Raw genomic sequence first — 15,993 nt, 5'->3', positions numbered from 1 at the left:
AGGACAGAAATAAAGCCAAAGTCACTTAAATTGGTAAAAACCTAAGTGAATTATAATTTGAAGTCTACTCAATGAAAGTCAAGAAGCTACTCATATTTGCTGTAATATGGAATTCCACCATTTTCATCACATAAACCAGAAACTTCAGCACATGAAGCAATGAAAGAACTTCCCCTCAGGCTACATGAAGTATGAAAAATGGGCTGTTTCCCAAACAGTATTATGACTGCTCATATTGTTATTCTGACACTTCATAGCATAACTGAAAATCATTCATAAAAACACACAATTACAATAATGATGTCCCATCACTGAACATTTTGTTTACATAAGCACAAGCAAGGGTTTTGAACAGAAATATGTGGATGCACATACAGCTGCCCATTCACACAGCAAAAAACCCAGAGATTCTTAGAAAAGCACATAAAGTACACTGGATGTGCTTCTGTAAACTCAAGGTCACCCAGAACAGTTAATGCGTTTGGACTTCTCCAAGTATTTTGAGGCATTTAAGTCAGCAAAATGTTTGTCTAACCACAACATTCAGTTAATGATCAAACAAGAAACCAGTATCTAACTGGCCATCCATGACAAAATCTCATTCCTATAGTTTACTAGTGAAGCAATAATTATGTTTTGTAAGAAATAAGGAAGTATATAAAGGCATTTATGTATAACAAAAAAACCCATTTTAACATCTAAGAAGAATGAATCAGGGCTTGCCCTATCAAATGAGAGAAGAAAGGTCAAAAGGAGTCAGAGGACCATTATCTGCAATCTGAACATCTCGATGTGCCTATCACATGACCCTGTTAACCAGAACTACAGCATTTAAGTAGAAGAAGTGAATTGACGCCAGTGCTGTCATTCATAACAAGGCATGTGAAACGTCCTGAAAATAAGGTGATTTTATTCAACCTAGACTGTGCTAATTACTTGGCAGGTCATTTTTTTTCCTGGTAGGGTGAAAGAAAAGGACTAAGAAAAGCTCAGCAGACTTGGAAGGGAGTGATTTCAGCAGAACATGAACAGCGTATTTTGGGGGAGACATTAGGAGAAATATATCAAATGCTTCAGATGATTCAGAAAGTTCAAGTAGGTAGATGTTACAGACACTTTAGATTTTAAGACACCACTGCTTTTTTTGACTATAAACAGAGAATCATCAAGCTCAGAAATAAAAAAAGATGTGTATTTTAATAGCGCAGATTTATTAAACTCCCCATGCTTTCCTCTAGAAAAGTCTGTCTGAAGCCTAGAACCAGTCAACGGGAAAGGGCTGACAGTGATGATTACCCTCTGCCTGAGTACATTTGAACTTACAAAAAGAGTCAGCTCCTTACAGACAGGACAGAAAGCCCAACAGGGAGGGCACTGGTACAGGCTTTTGTAAGACTCAGATGAATGATTTCCTGACCTAGGACAAAGCTGACATGTTGGTAAATGAAATTCAAAGGCGAACTTTCCCTTTTGTCCATGCTCATGACCCAAGGTACAAATGGAAAGGGATAAACTGAATCTCTTAAAAGCAGCAGCGGGAAGTGGCACATCAGAGGCACAGAACTTTGTCTTCCTATAGCCTAGGCCATCGACCTGTGTTTTGAAATACTCACACTATGCAAAATAAAAATGTTAAATCTTGTATGCTGACTACATCATAATGAAAGACAAACCATGGGAAGATAAACTGTAATGACTGCTCTTTGTGAAAGAAAATAAACTATGTGTTAGGAGTATTTTACTATGCAGAGTGGAAAAAATAATTTTAAATAGCTCTGCAGTGTTATTTTCAGCGACTTCTCTGAGAGTAGAACTACCTCCAGCTAAAGAACTTCCTCTTGATCTCTCTCTTCTTCAAGTAAAGCCTTCCACAGTACTAACACAGTACATGAAAGTGTGCTTACTTAGGATCTAAAGAACATCATTATTTTGACAGGAGTGCCTACATAACAATATGCTTGTGCTAGACTACTTTGCTTAATTGAGATCTAAAGGCTGAAGTAATGAGAGATAAAACGTTAACTCCACTGTATTCTGCAAAAGTGAAGTAACTGAGTGCTATGATAGACATCTATTTCTACAGACAGAAGTTTCTGTTGAAAAACTTTTGATCTGTGATTCCTTTCAAAAAGGCTTAAGAGTAGAGCTTAAACATTTCAATTCAAGAGGGATCTCAGGAGAAGCCAACACTCACCACTCTGAAATGCCTCAGAAAGAAACAGGTAGCTTGTGCCATGCCAGGATATATTTCTCAAACAAGGGGTTTTTTACAGTATCAAAACATTATGAATTCAGAGACAGAGAGACTAGTTTTATTTGCTGTCATGTAATACACAATAAACCTTAATAAAAAGACACTGATTTTTCTAAAAACACACACCATACCAATCTTCCATTACCGGCTATAATCTTTGCAACTGGTTCAAGCACAAGCACTGAGTAAGCCAGTGTCAGAAGTTTACAGAAGAAATATGAATCCTTCAGAAGCATCATTACTGCCTTTTACCTTTTGAACCCTGCAGTAGAGCATGCACAAAACAAAGCCACAGCCTTCTCCCTCCTGGTCCATGTGGCCATTCTTTACCAGCCAGCCTTTCTTTAAAAAAGCAGGTGGTACTTAATGCCAAGGCTAAGCTAGCTGCATCCAGACAATAATAACTATTTTTTATTACTTGGTATCTGAGATAAGAGGATTCTGTCATTAAAGTGTTCTCTTATGCAGTGCTTATTCCTGCTCTAGTATATAGGCTGAGACTGGGAAAGCTTGGAATTGATCACTTCCATTTGTTTTAATAAACTGCCCTACTTAACTCCCAAAACTGTATTGGCTTCATTCTCCAAGAGGTTTCAATTATGGTGATTAAAATATGTCATTTTTATATTACTTCTAATTGTTATTTTTAAAGGAAGCTTTAATTTATTATGTATTTTCTAGCAAACTACACAGACACCCTATGCAAAATATGAAGATATAAATCCCCTGTTTCTGTTCTCAATGGAATAAATAGTACTTTGAACCAAGTTTCTGTACTCTCAATGCAATGTGATGCAAAGAATTATTAGCAGTGTCTTTCTGCACATGAAAATATCTTGACAGCTGCACTGCTTGAATGTTGTTATGTGTTTACATCATTATATATTTCCAGCAGGTTTCGAGTACGTTCGCCAAACAAAATTCGTAATTTATTTGAACCCTGGCTGAACACTGTTACTATGTACTTGTACTATGCTTTAAGGAACAACTATTGTTTACTGCAGGGAGCCTTGCAATGTTCTCCCCCACAGTGAGCGTGCAGAACATGATCCAACCCGGAGGAATGGGAACGTGGCAGCACCACGCCAGGAAAACTGCACCTTCAAGTAAGGACAAAGGTGCACATCTTCTGTAACAAAGCAGTCTCCTGCAGCACTGACTGACAGCACAAGTGAAAGGTGAATACAAAGATCCAGACAAGAAAAATTGAAAAAGCTCCTGAATCTTCTCAGTCTGGAAGTCTGTGACAGAAGTAAAGGGCTGAGCTGAGGCAGAGGAGAGGTCTCATAACCTCGGATTTTGAACACCAGGAAACATTTCTCTCCTGTGAGGGTGACCAAGCACTGGCACAGCTTGCCCAGGGAGGATGTGGGGTGTCCCTCTTGGAGATACTTAAAAGCCATGTGGACATGACATTGAGTAGCCTGCTGTAGGTATCCCTGCTGGACCAGAGGGGTTGGGCAAGATGACATCCAGCAACCACTTCCAACTTCAGACATTCTGAAATTTTATGAATTATGCTGAGGCAGAATATAGGCCAAAAATAATGTCTGACCCAGGGTTTGCCTGTTACATCCACATGACAATAACACCTATTTTAAAATGGCCATTAGAAACCTGAAAAAGTCTTTCACATTTTGACTGCTAAGAGATGCATGTAGTATTTTACATTATCCCAAGCAGATGACATCAAATGATCATATGAAGAAATTCTTATTTTCAAGATAGTTGTAAATCCTTGTGTGACCAAGCTTCTGTAACTCCTAGCACATTTAGAGGCATCAATCTTCAGAAACTCACTTCATACAAAACTGAAGCACTTAATGGAATATAAATGAAAATAATTGGTTAATACCTGTACCTTTCAGAATATTTACTATGTGTTTATGTGGGAGCATGGTCAGATTAATGAAAATCTTAATTGATTTGACTTTTAATAATACAGTATATTTTATTCTAAGTTTTAACTGCAAGTAAGATTTATTACTTTTCCCTTTGAGCAGATTTCCTTTCTGTTTCAATATTTCATAACATGATACAGAAACTTTAAGTGTGACTATTGTAATCAATTTAATATTACACAGCATTATCATTTATAGTCTAAAGTCAAATAGCTAGCCAGTACCATGCCAAACATAACCCATCTAACTTACTTACCACATGTTCACAGGAATATTAAGTTTAGGAATCTATTTACCAGAAAATGTGGTTTTCTCTAGGCACAGGAAATTCACTTTCTTTTGCAGCAGTCATTCAGCATAAAGCAAATATCGCAACCTGTTTTGCAAGCTGTTACTCTCCTACTTGAATTACATCTTTCAGTTTTCTGTAGCTTTCATTAACTTTGGCCCCTTCTTTATCTTCAATCTGAAGTTAATTCTCTGGCTAGCATGTTGCTTGCCGCTTTGAGGGATTAAATATAAGGGTTTATGAAGAAAAGGAGCTTTTCATACAATGCTATTACACCACGATAGCTTTCACAAAAATTGTTGACTCTTGAAAAATGCACGTTAAGCATACATGCTGTTCATTTAAAAAGAAATATTATCATATTGTAAAATAATAAAAAGGATTATTATAAAGCAGTCACCAAACATATACGCAATCCTATTAAAAGAAGCAGGCAGTAACATACCCACATTGTCAGCACAGCACACAAACACTGGGAATGCTGTTTGCTGTTTATGTCCAGTGTACCATTACTCTTTTGAGACATATTCAAAATTATACCTAAATTTTTACTTATAAAGGCAATTCTCTAACGAAAACAATAAATCTAGAACAGCATTCTACTGTTGCAGGGTTACAAATCTGTGTTGCTGTTGTACCAGTCCTTACATTTCATCTCATTTCAGCTGCTGACGAAGTGAAACACTTATCCACAGACCTATTTGGAAATTCAGGACAGTAATTAAATGGTTTATGCTAACCATAATAGAGTGTGTCTGTGCTAATGTCTAAGATCTGTCTAACCAGTGAGTGCAGTAACAGAGGAGAAATTCTGTGCATTTGTGGACAACATTTCCTTTCGCACATACTTCAAAACAGAAATTCACTGATAATTCTTATGGGATAAAAATACGGACATGCTTCACTTTTTTTTTAAAAAGGAGCAATTTTATCTGACCCTGCTAATCTAGCTGAGTGCAAGCACAATACCTCAGGCTTTCCAATTACAAACACCTGTGAAAATCTTAGAAAAGTAAAGTACTTGTGAGAAGCTAGCCACGCTTAACCTGATGGCCATGTCATCAGTTAGGAATAATGGCAGTATCACTCTCATTTCCCTTCCCAATATGTCTAGTCCATAAAATTGAGAACAGTGTAGGAAGCTTCAAGAGACAATGCTGCTAGCAATTTACCTACTGAAATATCTCCACAGCTGGGAATTTTCCACAGCATTCCTCAGCGTCTATCACTACCCAATACTATACACTTGAAGCCCCAAATTCCGCATAACAAAAAATAAAAAGATGCCACCGAAACTACATTTCAGTCAATGTAAAAGCAAGCCTGTCTCTGTGGAAAGAACATGTTGCACCATGATTTTGTTTCACTGAAAATCAGGTTATATGCAAAAAAGAAAGTACCTATCTCAGTATTTCTACAAGCAATAATCACTTAGATGTGTTCTCTTTCCTGAAGTGCTCTGAAATACTAAAATAAGGACTGTTTCTAACTTCAGTTAATTTGCACTGGATTATAGCTGAGAGACTTAAGTAAAAAAATATATTATAAATATTACATCTGTTACAGATGGAATAAACATGGATAAGCATAATCTTTTCATTGTTTTATGGAACCACAATCCACCAGCAAGTGTACAAATCCGTGCGATATCCCTGAGTGCTGGATTTAAATTGGGGTCTTGGAGAGAGGTGAAAGATGTGCAAGAACTTAAGTACACAAAGAATCCTTAGCCGACTAAACATATAAGTTAGCTTCTGCAACTCATTTTCAGGGATAAACCACATCTTTATTTCAGTACAATCAACATAATTTCTCACTTGTTCCTGAATTTCCTAAGAGTACAGAGAATAAACACACAAATGGGTGCAACTGGGCCCTTGGGAACCTGCAGCTCAGCATGGCACACTGCAGTATTCTTTCCACAAGCTCTCCATGCAAACCAGAGATGAAAGCTTTGCTGGGGTTGCTGTGAATGCAAAAGCCCTGACATATACTTCTGTATGTGCTCAGCAAGAGAAATTAACTGTCAGCAAAAGCAGCTTTGTACCAGTGTAACTGTACATACACTGGATTCAGCACTGCAGCCTATATAATGTATATAGTTCTTCACAGTTTGAAATATCCAAATACCCATAACTTACTTTTCTGGATGACACTATTACCCTTGGAAACATTTTGAGTTTAGTCCTTTAGACTTTGGCTTCAGATGAAAAAAAACCTACCAGTAGAAGCGCTTCCCTTGAAAGAGTTCTAGAGGACTGAAACATTAAAGATTATGAAAGATGCCAGATCATCAGACAAAATGAAGAGTAGACGTCCTAAAAGCCAGAGGTCATTTGTACTGATCCTGTTAATACAGATTCTCTCTCCTTTCCCTAAGTGTCCACCACTGACCATACAGCAATCTTCCAAACAGCTCTTCAGCTCACCTTCCATTTTAAAACACACTGAACACGCAAGCACAAAATTACTGTTCTGCCCATCCAGAAGCTCTTTTATGTGGCAGAGTACTTTTCACCTACTTCACATGCACAGGCCACAGGGGAAGATGGCAAGCAGTCCATCATTTTTACATTCCTTGTTTTCCTTTAATACTTCAGGTAATTAATTCTGACCATTTATTTAAAATTTAAACGCCAAAAACTGCACCTGCCTCCCTGCTGACTTGTTGTATATTAGACCAGTCTTTATATCATGTATTCAAGAGATAACAGACAACCTACAATCAGTGTGGCTCATAATGAATGGCAGAAACAACCAAGGCATGAAACTGTACTAATAGCATATTGCCCCATAACCTAAAAAAGTTAGCAAAGTAACACACCCCAGCAATACCCACCCAATTATTACAGAACCACATAATCGATTACATCGGAAAAGAGCTCTGAGATTGTCGAGTCCAACCTGTGACTGGACACCACCTGGTAAGGTGCCACTCAGTGCCACAATGCAGTCTTTCTTTAAACACCTCCACAGACAGTGACTCTACCACCTCCCTGGGCAGCCCATTCCAAAATCTAATCAGCCTTTCTGTTAAAAAATTCCTCCTTATGTCCAACCTGAACCTCCCCAGCACAGCTTGAGGCCATGTCCTCTTGCCCACTCAGTGGTTGCCTGGAAGAAGAGGCCAACCCCCACCCAGCTACAACCTCCTTTCAAGTAGTTGCAAGGAGTAGTAAGGTCATTCCTGAGCCTCCTCTTCTCCAGGCTAAACAACCCCAGCTCCCTCAGCCATTCCTCGAAGGACTTATCCTTCAGACCCTTCACCACCTCCGCTGCCCTCTGTGGACTTGCGCCAGCCCCTCAATTTCTTTCCTGAATTGAGGGGCCCAAAACTGGACACAGGACTCGAGGTGTGGCCTCACCAGAGCCGAGTACAAGGGAAGCAGCCCCTGGAAGATGGGGCACAGACAAAGATGGAAAGGATTCTACCCATAAATGTCGTAACTAGTATGAACACATGGACAAAGCCCTCCAGCATCTAGAAGAGAGGGCTTTGATACTTCAGCACCTGTTCTTCAACAGACAGCTGAAAGCTAAGGGCAGGCCTTCAACTGATGGGAATGGGAAATAAATGGAATGGGAAATAAATGGCTCTTTCTTTTTTAATGAAACTGTTTAGACAAGACTTCACATATACTGTTATTTATCATGGGGGTGTGCAGGGTGTTAATTGAAACGGGCAAATTAGGTATGAGGTTCAAAGTGAAAGCGAACAACAAGGTACTCAGTCACTTTGATTAGCCAAGCAGCATTCATGCAGTACTTGTCTCTAAACAACACACCATATGAACACTGGCTCAGCCTGTGTGTGAAATCCAAAACTGTTTACCTAATCATGATTTTAAAACAGGCATGAAGCATTTGAAACTTACAGTAGAGCTGTAACCATGAACAGTAAACAAACTCTTGAAAGAAAATAGCAGCACAGAGATCTAGAGGATACTCTATGTGTTACACAAAGAGCAGATGAATTATTATTTAATTAAGCTTGCCTTGAAAGCATATCCAAAGAAGCCTTGAGCACCGGCTTCTCACACCAAAATTCTGCCTTTATAATGCTGATTATTTACTGACAAATAGAACACTTCAAAAATTTCTGTCATCATTCCTCTTGGCTGACTACCAACTTCATCTGAAAACTGAAATAAGTTGATCATAGTTAATAATACTATATATATAAACCCTTTAATGACTTGAAATAGTAATTTTAAAATAATTTCAGTCACAGATATTAAAAAACCTGTTTGTATTTAAAAGAACTTCAAACTTGAAGTGTTTCACTAAGTTTCTAGACACAATCAAATCTACACTGCACTCTTCAAAACTTAGGAAGTGCTTGTTCTTATAAATAACTAATTTAGACAAGAATATTTTCTTCCATACCTATACCCCACACCTGGGTCACAAACTATTTGTGGTTGAAGCTAAGCCTGACATTTGGCTCTCACAGGTAGTTTTGAGAGAATTAAAAAACAACACAAAAAAACCCCAAACAGACAACACTGAGGAACAAAATATTTCAATTTGGATTTCTTTAAAAATGAAGGAAATAACTGAACCCAGTTAAGAACTTCCAGCCTAATAATATGAATATGGAAGACCACAGGAAGTATCCTACACTCTGGAGAGGTTATCCAGTGGTTGGGAGCCTGTTCCTCAACAGCAACTTGAACTCAGCCAAGAGAATAAAATGAATCAACTTTAAAGCACAAATTTACATTCCCAAAATTAAAAGTCTACTAAAATATTCAATAGATTAAAATAATCTTGTAAGCATTGAAGTTTCAATTAAAATTTAGCGGAAAAAATGAGACAGCAGTAAAATGTAAACATGACACAGCACATCAGCTAAGCGTGCTCTTAATGCTGGTAGGAAATACTCATGAGAAGTGCATTTCATACAGCAGAGAACCTAAGGGACCTGTCACTCAAGGACAATGAACCACTTCACAGCACAGAAGCAACGAAGACTGGGAACAGACTAAATCCCATGCCTTATTCTCAGAGCCAATACAAGGGGTTTGATTCAATACCTATCTAAAATAGTAACCGTGGGCTGAAGGAAGCAGGAAAAAGTATGGTGACAATTATCTTAATGCTCACCACTGAGAACATGCTAACACTAAACAGCCCACTCACCCACTTCCAGGGAGTACATTAGCACTTCCTAGGCTTGTGCTGGGCATCCTGGCCAAAATGACTGCTCCAGCCCAGAGCGTGCTCAGTTCTCTGAGTCAACAGTGGGAGTGGACTTTGCATAGGATGCTGCAGGTCCTTAAACAACCAGAGCCTCAGACTATAAAATTCAAACTGCCAGGTAGCCACTACCTTTTTTAGGTGATATTATTACTGTTTTATAAAAATAAATAGTTCAGTTACTTTATGGATCATCCACTCTCCTCCCACCAAGTTCCTCTGAGATAACAGATACGTTCTAGTAACAACTGCCCTCCCTTAAGAGAACTGAGAATTCATATAACAAAGTTTACTGTACAAGACTGTTAATACTGGTCCTTTTCCTCCATTTCCATTCCTCATTGATGTTGTCTGCTTGCAGCTTTACAGATTGTATGCAAGATCTGATTCCTTATCTACCATCTCACCTCAGCCTTACTCTTGTGGGCTGAAATCCTTTCATTTATCATATTTGCTCGAGACATTCATTCAGTAAAAGCCAAGGAAAAAAGTAATTTACTACATATTTTTTGTGTATTCCTTCTTTTATTACTAAGAGAAAAGTCTGGAGCATCAAGTAAATACCTCGAGGAAAATATACAAAAACATAGTTCAATCAGAATAATTTGCCTCCAGAACAAACTCACCTAGTTTCTCCTGGAAACTGAATTTTCAGTCAGTTCTGTTTGAACAGAAGCAAACCTGGAATTTGTTAGATAAAGGAAAAGTGGGTCAGTCTAAATCTCAATTCTTCATAAAGCAGAGGATGACTTGGTGCTGTGTGTCAGGATCACAACCAGTTTCAAGTTTGTCAACTGCAGCTTCTCTGACAAGGGCTGGTAACAAGTCAAGTTTTATTCTTTTACCCCAAGGCTCAGAAGAAAATTCTTGAAGGAACATTTAACTGACCTCACAGTGCTAACTCAGTCCACTCTAAAGTGATAAATGACCAGCTCTACGGGGCTCCACTCAGAAGAACTTTAAATAGCACAGCTGACCACTAACACTAAGAAAGAAAAGGAGAGGGAAATATTTTATCCTGAGGGCAGGTGAGACATGCTGATTGAAATCTTAAACGATATTTCCATTTAAGACATTAGAGAATATACTTTTTTATGTTACTGAGAGCAATAAATATGCTTACTGCATGTTTAACCTTGACTACTGAAGTTTTTATCAAACCACCTGAGACACAAATATGGTAATACATAGGCTGTAAATTTTTCTCCTGGTCAAACTGCTCAAAGGTTTCCAATTTAATTAAAATTGTTGTTGATTTATTATCAGTTCAAATTGACTCCACTCTATATGTTGGCAGCATTCATTTTTTTTAAGAAGCGTAGTAGGGTTTGTTTTATGGTGGTGTTTTGTTGGGGTTTTTTTGGTGTGGACTTTTTAAACAACAATTTAGTCATAGTGTTATAATCAATAGTAGATGTGTAACTAAGCCACCACTTTTGCTTATAACATTGAAAGGACATGCTTCACTTATTTGAGTAAAATTATTTTTTCCTGTTTTTTTTTTAGAGTGCACAAAATTACAGGTATTTTCAGATGGTCAAAAAGTATCTTTAGGAGTATCTAATTTACAAATTATAGAAATAGGTCGTGCCAGCTGTAATTTTATACAAACTCCGAATTTCTTGTTGGAAGTGCTGAAAATAAAGGACAGGTTATCCCTAAGACAATCATTTCATAAGATCGATGTATTTATTAATGACCTTCCAAAGTAATCTCTTAGCATTCCTATTCCCACATCAGCCATATACAGCTATTCACCTCTGCATACAGAAACTCAGGCTACATAAAATACACATGTAGAAAAGGTATCTATTAAGGAAAACTGCTGATACTTGACGCACTTATTTCACAGTACGCACTATGTGAAACTTCAGAAAATACTGGAACATTTTTTCCCTGAATGAATAAAATGTGGCATCCACCCATTCACTTGAAAAAAACCCAACAAACAAGCAAACAAAAAACCCCATCAATGAAAAAGGGCTTTCACTTAAAAACCCCAACACACCCCTACATCCAAGAGAAAAATAATCCAGAAGTTATGGTGATGTTACTCTACCCAATGTTCTGCTGGACTCGAAAGTGTCAAAGTGAATAATTGATCGACTGTGACACTGCAATAGCTGGGACTACACAGCAAAAGAGAGGGAAAGATCCCTAAGGACCAAAGTGCATATCTCTGTAGTGGGAGCAGCTGTAATAAATCTAAGCTGACAAGTATTCAGAGACTGAAGCAATGTTCCATCAAATATTTTTAAAGTCAGTTCCACACAAGTCAACCCAGCTTCGCCTGGAGATTTATCAGACATTTAGCTGGTGCACGTGATCACTTGGAAGTGAAGAGGAAAGAAAAAGAAGTGGACAAATGAGAGATACTGGACCAAGGCACAATAAGATTTTAATGCCCAAGGATGAACTTTCACATTTCATTAAAGTTTAGAAAAATCTAAAAAACTGTTCCCATGCCATGTATTTTTAAAATATCTTTTGCTTTCCCCTAAAGGTTTTCATTTAAGGAAAAGAATTGAGTAACTATTATCTTTATTTTCCTAAAATTAGAAATGTGTTCTAATCAAGGTTCTTGAAATTTTTTTTAAGTTGCACATATAAGTTGTTCTTTATGTCCTAATACAGTTGCACATTTCACATTTCCAATGTTTTACAGAGAAGTTTGTAAAATGCTGAGCAACCCCGGGAAAAAATCAAACAGAAGTAAGACATTTGATTAATGTGGACTTGAGGAAACATGTACAAAAAGGTAAGATATCATAAATTCAAGAAAAATCAGTTTACTCATACCCTTCACAGTATCAGCTTAAGCAAAAGAGGAAGAACAGTGATGGAGTCCCTGTTCAATAACCACCATCCTCAATAGCAGACTATGACTCTTAAATACTGGGAATTCTTCAAAACACCTATCAAAACGGACAATTTGACAAGTCCTGATGTCAGAAAAAAACTCCAACATTTGGCAGCAAAAATAGATATATCAAGTATCCAGCTATGCCAGGTTGACTCTATCCTTCTTCCACCTATACCTCCAGGAGAAATGTGAACAGACCTCAAATGCTGAAACTCAACATGGTTCAAACATAGACACCGTTAACCAAACTCTGCTAAGATCAAGCCTTCCCCAAAATACAGAAATACAGAAAATGGTAAAACAGGGAGTGGAAGAAGGAGATGGTGCAGGCAACAGAGTGATACACAAAGGAAGGGGAGAAAAAATCAGCTAAGGGTCATGAAAGAAGATGAGAAGGCAGAATTCTGTACCATTTGGCAAAGACTGCTCAGGGATAGCACAGCTGAGAATCAGACATTCTCCAGTGTGAGCTCTGGCTCCATCCCCTCCCTCTCTGTGTTGGTCTGGTAACATCACACAGTGCAAACATGACCCTGTTCATAGTGTTAATGGTAATTTTTTGGGGTTTGGTTTCATATAAGTGAAATGTAAAAAATACTGCGGCAAGTCCTTGGTGGTATTCCAGACCAGAACAGACTGTCTGCTCCCCAGAGGTTCATGTTTGCAAAATTTAGTGGATCTGAGTCAACTCACTTAGGGATCCAGGAGTCTGAAGATATTTCTACAAAAAGTATCTGAATCTCACTGCCAGCAGGAAATTCTTTGACTGATTTATTTACATCCACATTTTCATATCCAAGTCTGATGACAGCCATCTACTGACAATGAGGTTTATGGAGTGAACATAGATGGATAAACTGCCACACAAACTGACAGCCACAGTTTTACTCATCTGATGATGGAAGCTGGCACCAGCTCATCTGTGTGAATGAGAGAAGACAGCACAGGGTGAAGATGTATCGTGAGGGGCTGTTAAAGTCCCTGAACGCAAACACAAGGAGTTCATAATTGATGAGGTAAAGATGTAAGAGCAGATGGATTTCTATCACACGGTCTTTTTTCATCCTCATTTATGTTCTCTTCTGTTGAAGTACGCGGGAGTTGCTGGTTTCAATGATGCAGTGCTACCCTACCTAATACCCATCGCGGCCGAAATGCACCGTTGCATCTGGAGCCCTCCTACTGCAACCCTATTCCCCAAGAAAGGACATGCAATTCTAATTCTGCTAAACCAAGAAACAAGGACTACAGCAAGATGACTACTTCTGAGTATCAATCTTTTTTTTTTCTTTTGAAGCTTTTGATTAAGTTTAAAATTACTGAAGTGAATAGTTTAAGAATTTTGAAATTCACAGGTAAGCGTTTTTATAGACCAATATGTATCAACTGCAACTGATCAAACCTAATTATCATAGAATAGTTTGACTTGTGAGGAACCTTAAAGATCATCTCATTGCAACCCCCTTGTCATGGGCAGGGACACCCTCCATTAGACCAGATTGCTCAAGGCCCCATTAAACCTCATCTTGAACGCTTGCAGGAATGGGGCATCCACAATTTTTCTTGGCAGCATGTTCCAGTGCCTCACCACCTTCATAGGAAAGAATTTTTCTAGTTTCTTTCTGATATCCAATGTAATCCTACACTCTTTAAGTTTAAAGCCATTATCCCTTGTCCTGTTTTCCAAGACCATGATACATCATTACTAATTTGATATCTTTGATACTGAGATCCTCCAGAGTTACTGTATTACATACTAATCTCTGCAGATACTAACACGCAAAGAGAAGTTTTTTCATCAAAATACAGAATTACATGCATTTTAATTCAAGCTATGGAGGGATCGGGGACAGATCAAGAAAAAGCAAAGACCACCTATTTCTGCTTTACAGGTGCCCAGTAATGAAAGTGGTGCTGACACCATGCAGCAGCAGCAGCATGGTATCTGAAGAGGATTCCCAATGGCTTGAACTGCAAAAATACCAATGAAACCACTCACTGTCTCTCAGCTCTCTAAAAGCCATTATTTAAGTTAGTAATTTACAATCTCTCTATCATAAAGAGTAGACAGTAACTGTATAAGTTAATTCATCCCCATACTAAGGAAGGCAGCCAAGGAAAAATAAGATGTGTGACCCTACAAGAAGTCTCTTGCCACTATCAACTGGAAAAGCTAAAACAACTAAAATTACACAAATTGTCTCATCTCAACACATGAAGTCAAAAGAAATAATTCAATTCCCTTGTTCTTTTGACTGAGTTGGGGTGCTTGGTTTTATGTTAACTGAAGGACTTACTTTCCATACTCTGCCCTAACAACAAATAGAAGACAATGCTTCAAAAGAAGCAAAGAGCAGACAATGGAATTGATACAAAAATTAGTTTTAGCTCTTTGTCATGCTTGAAAAAACTATGACAACTCAAGGCTGCTGTCATTCATTAGTTTTAGCTCTTTGTCATGCTTGAAAAAACTGACAACTCAAGGCTGCTGTCATTCACAGAAACACTATAAAAATCACAAAATAGAGTGGCCAAAATTAATTTTTTAAAAAAGAAATAAATATAGATAATTATTCTCTTTTCCTGTTATGCTTTTTACAATGGCTGAGAGGCAACATGGACATTGCCTACTCCAGCTATTGCAAAGCAGAGAAGGAGCTGTAATAAATTTCGCACTTGTTCTAGAGAGGTTGCTGGATTGAGTCCTTACCTTAAACACCAAACATGAATTATTTGATTCAACGGGATTACTCACATTAGCAAAAACATATTCCTGTTTGCAGAGTAAGACCTAAAGCAGTTTTGCTCTCCTTGACATTCTTTCATGCAGCGGCCTTTTATTTTCCATATACGGCACTCATATTTTATACATGGCAGCTTGGAGAGAGCCACTTTAATCAACCTCGGCACCCTTCTTAAATCCTGTAATGCACCGAAGCTCGTGTCGGAATATGGCAAGTCTGTATTCTACACCTGAAATCAAGGAGGAAGTTGTTGTCTGAACACACAGCTAAGAGGAGTGAAATAAAGTACATAATTTGGTGAAGAAAGAGAAACATGAAAGATTCATGCATCTTTCATGGTTTTATATCACAAGACAATGCTTGCAAAGTACACATATACCATGTGAGCCGGACTCAGATAATTTAGGATTAAAATCCGAATAAAAATAAGTAAAATATTTATCTGAATAAGCAAACATTAATAGGAAGTAATTTCCTTCATTTTCACTTCTCTGAATAATTATACCTGTGGGCTATTATGAATAATTTATGAGATGGCATGTGGTTTACATGTAGCCCTGAAAGTCTATGCATTTATAATATGATCATTCCAAATAATTCTGGGGCAAACCATGCCTGGTAAGTGACTTCTGCACAAACAGTCTTTCAGCCTTAGGATACTTTAAGCTGCTCTTAACAGAGCAACGCACTCCACAAAAAAAGGAAAGGAAAAGTATTTTTAGTTCATTTAAATCTCTCTCCCG

At 37.9% G+C, this 15,993-nt stretch overlaps 1 protein-coding gene across 13 annotated transcripts in view; it reads right to left on the bottom strand.

Annotated features, from left to right (window-relative positions):
* The window catches only part of PTPRM (protein tyrosine phosphatase, receptor type M), a 457,910-nt gene that overhangs the window by 387,279 nt on the left and 54,638 nt on the right, over nucleotides 1–15,993 (bottom strand). The gene's annotated exons all lie outside the window — the stretch shown is intronic.

This window comes from Corvus brachyrhynchos, unplaced genomic scaffold (assembly GCF_000691975.1).
Source record: "Corvus brachyrhynchos isolate BGI_N302 unplaced genomic scaffold, ASM69197v1 scaffold106, whole genome shotgun sequence".
Classification (NCBI taxonomy): Eukaryota; Metazoa; Chordata; class Aves; order Passeriformes; family Corvidae; genus Corvus; species Corvus brachyrhynchos.
The sequence above is the reverse complement of the archived record's forward strand: the minus strand, read 5'-3'. Positions and strand labels throughout refer to the sequence as shown.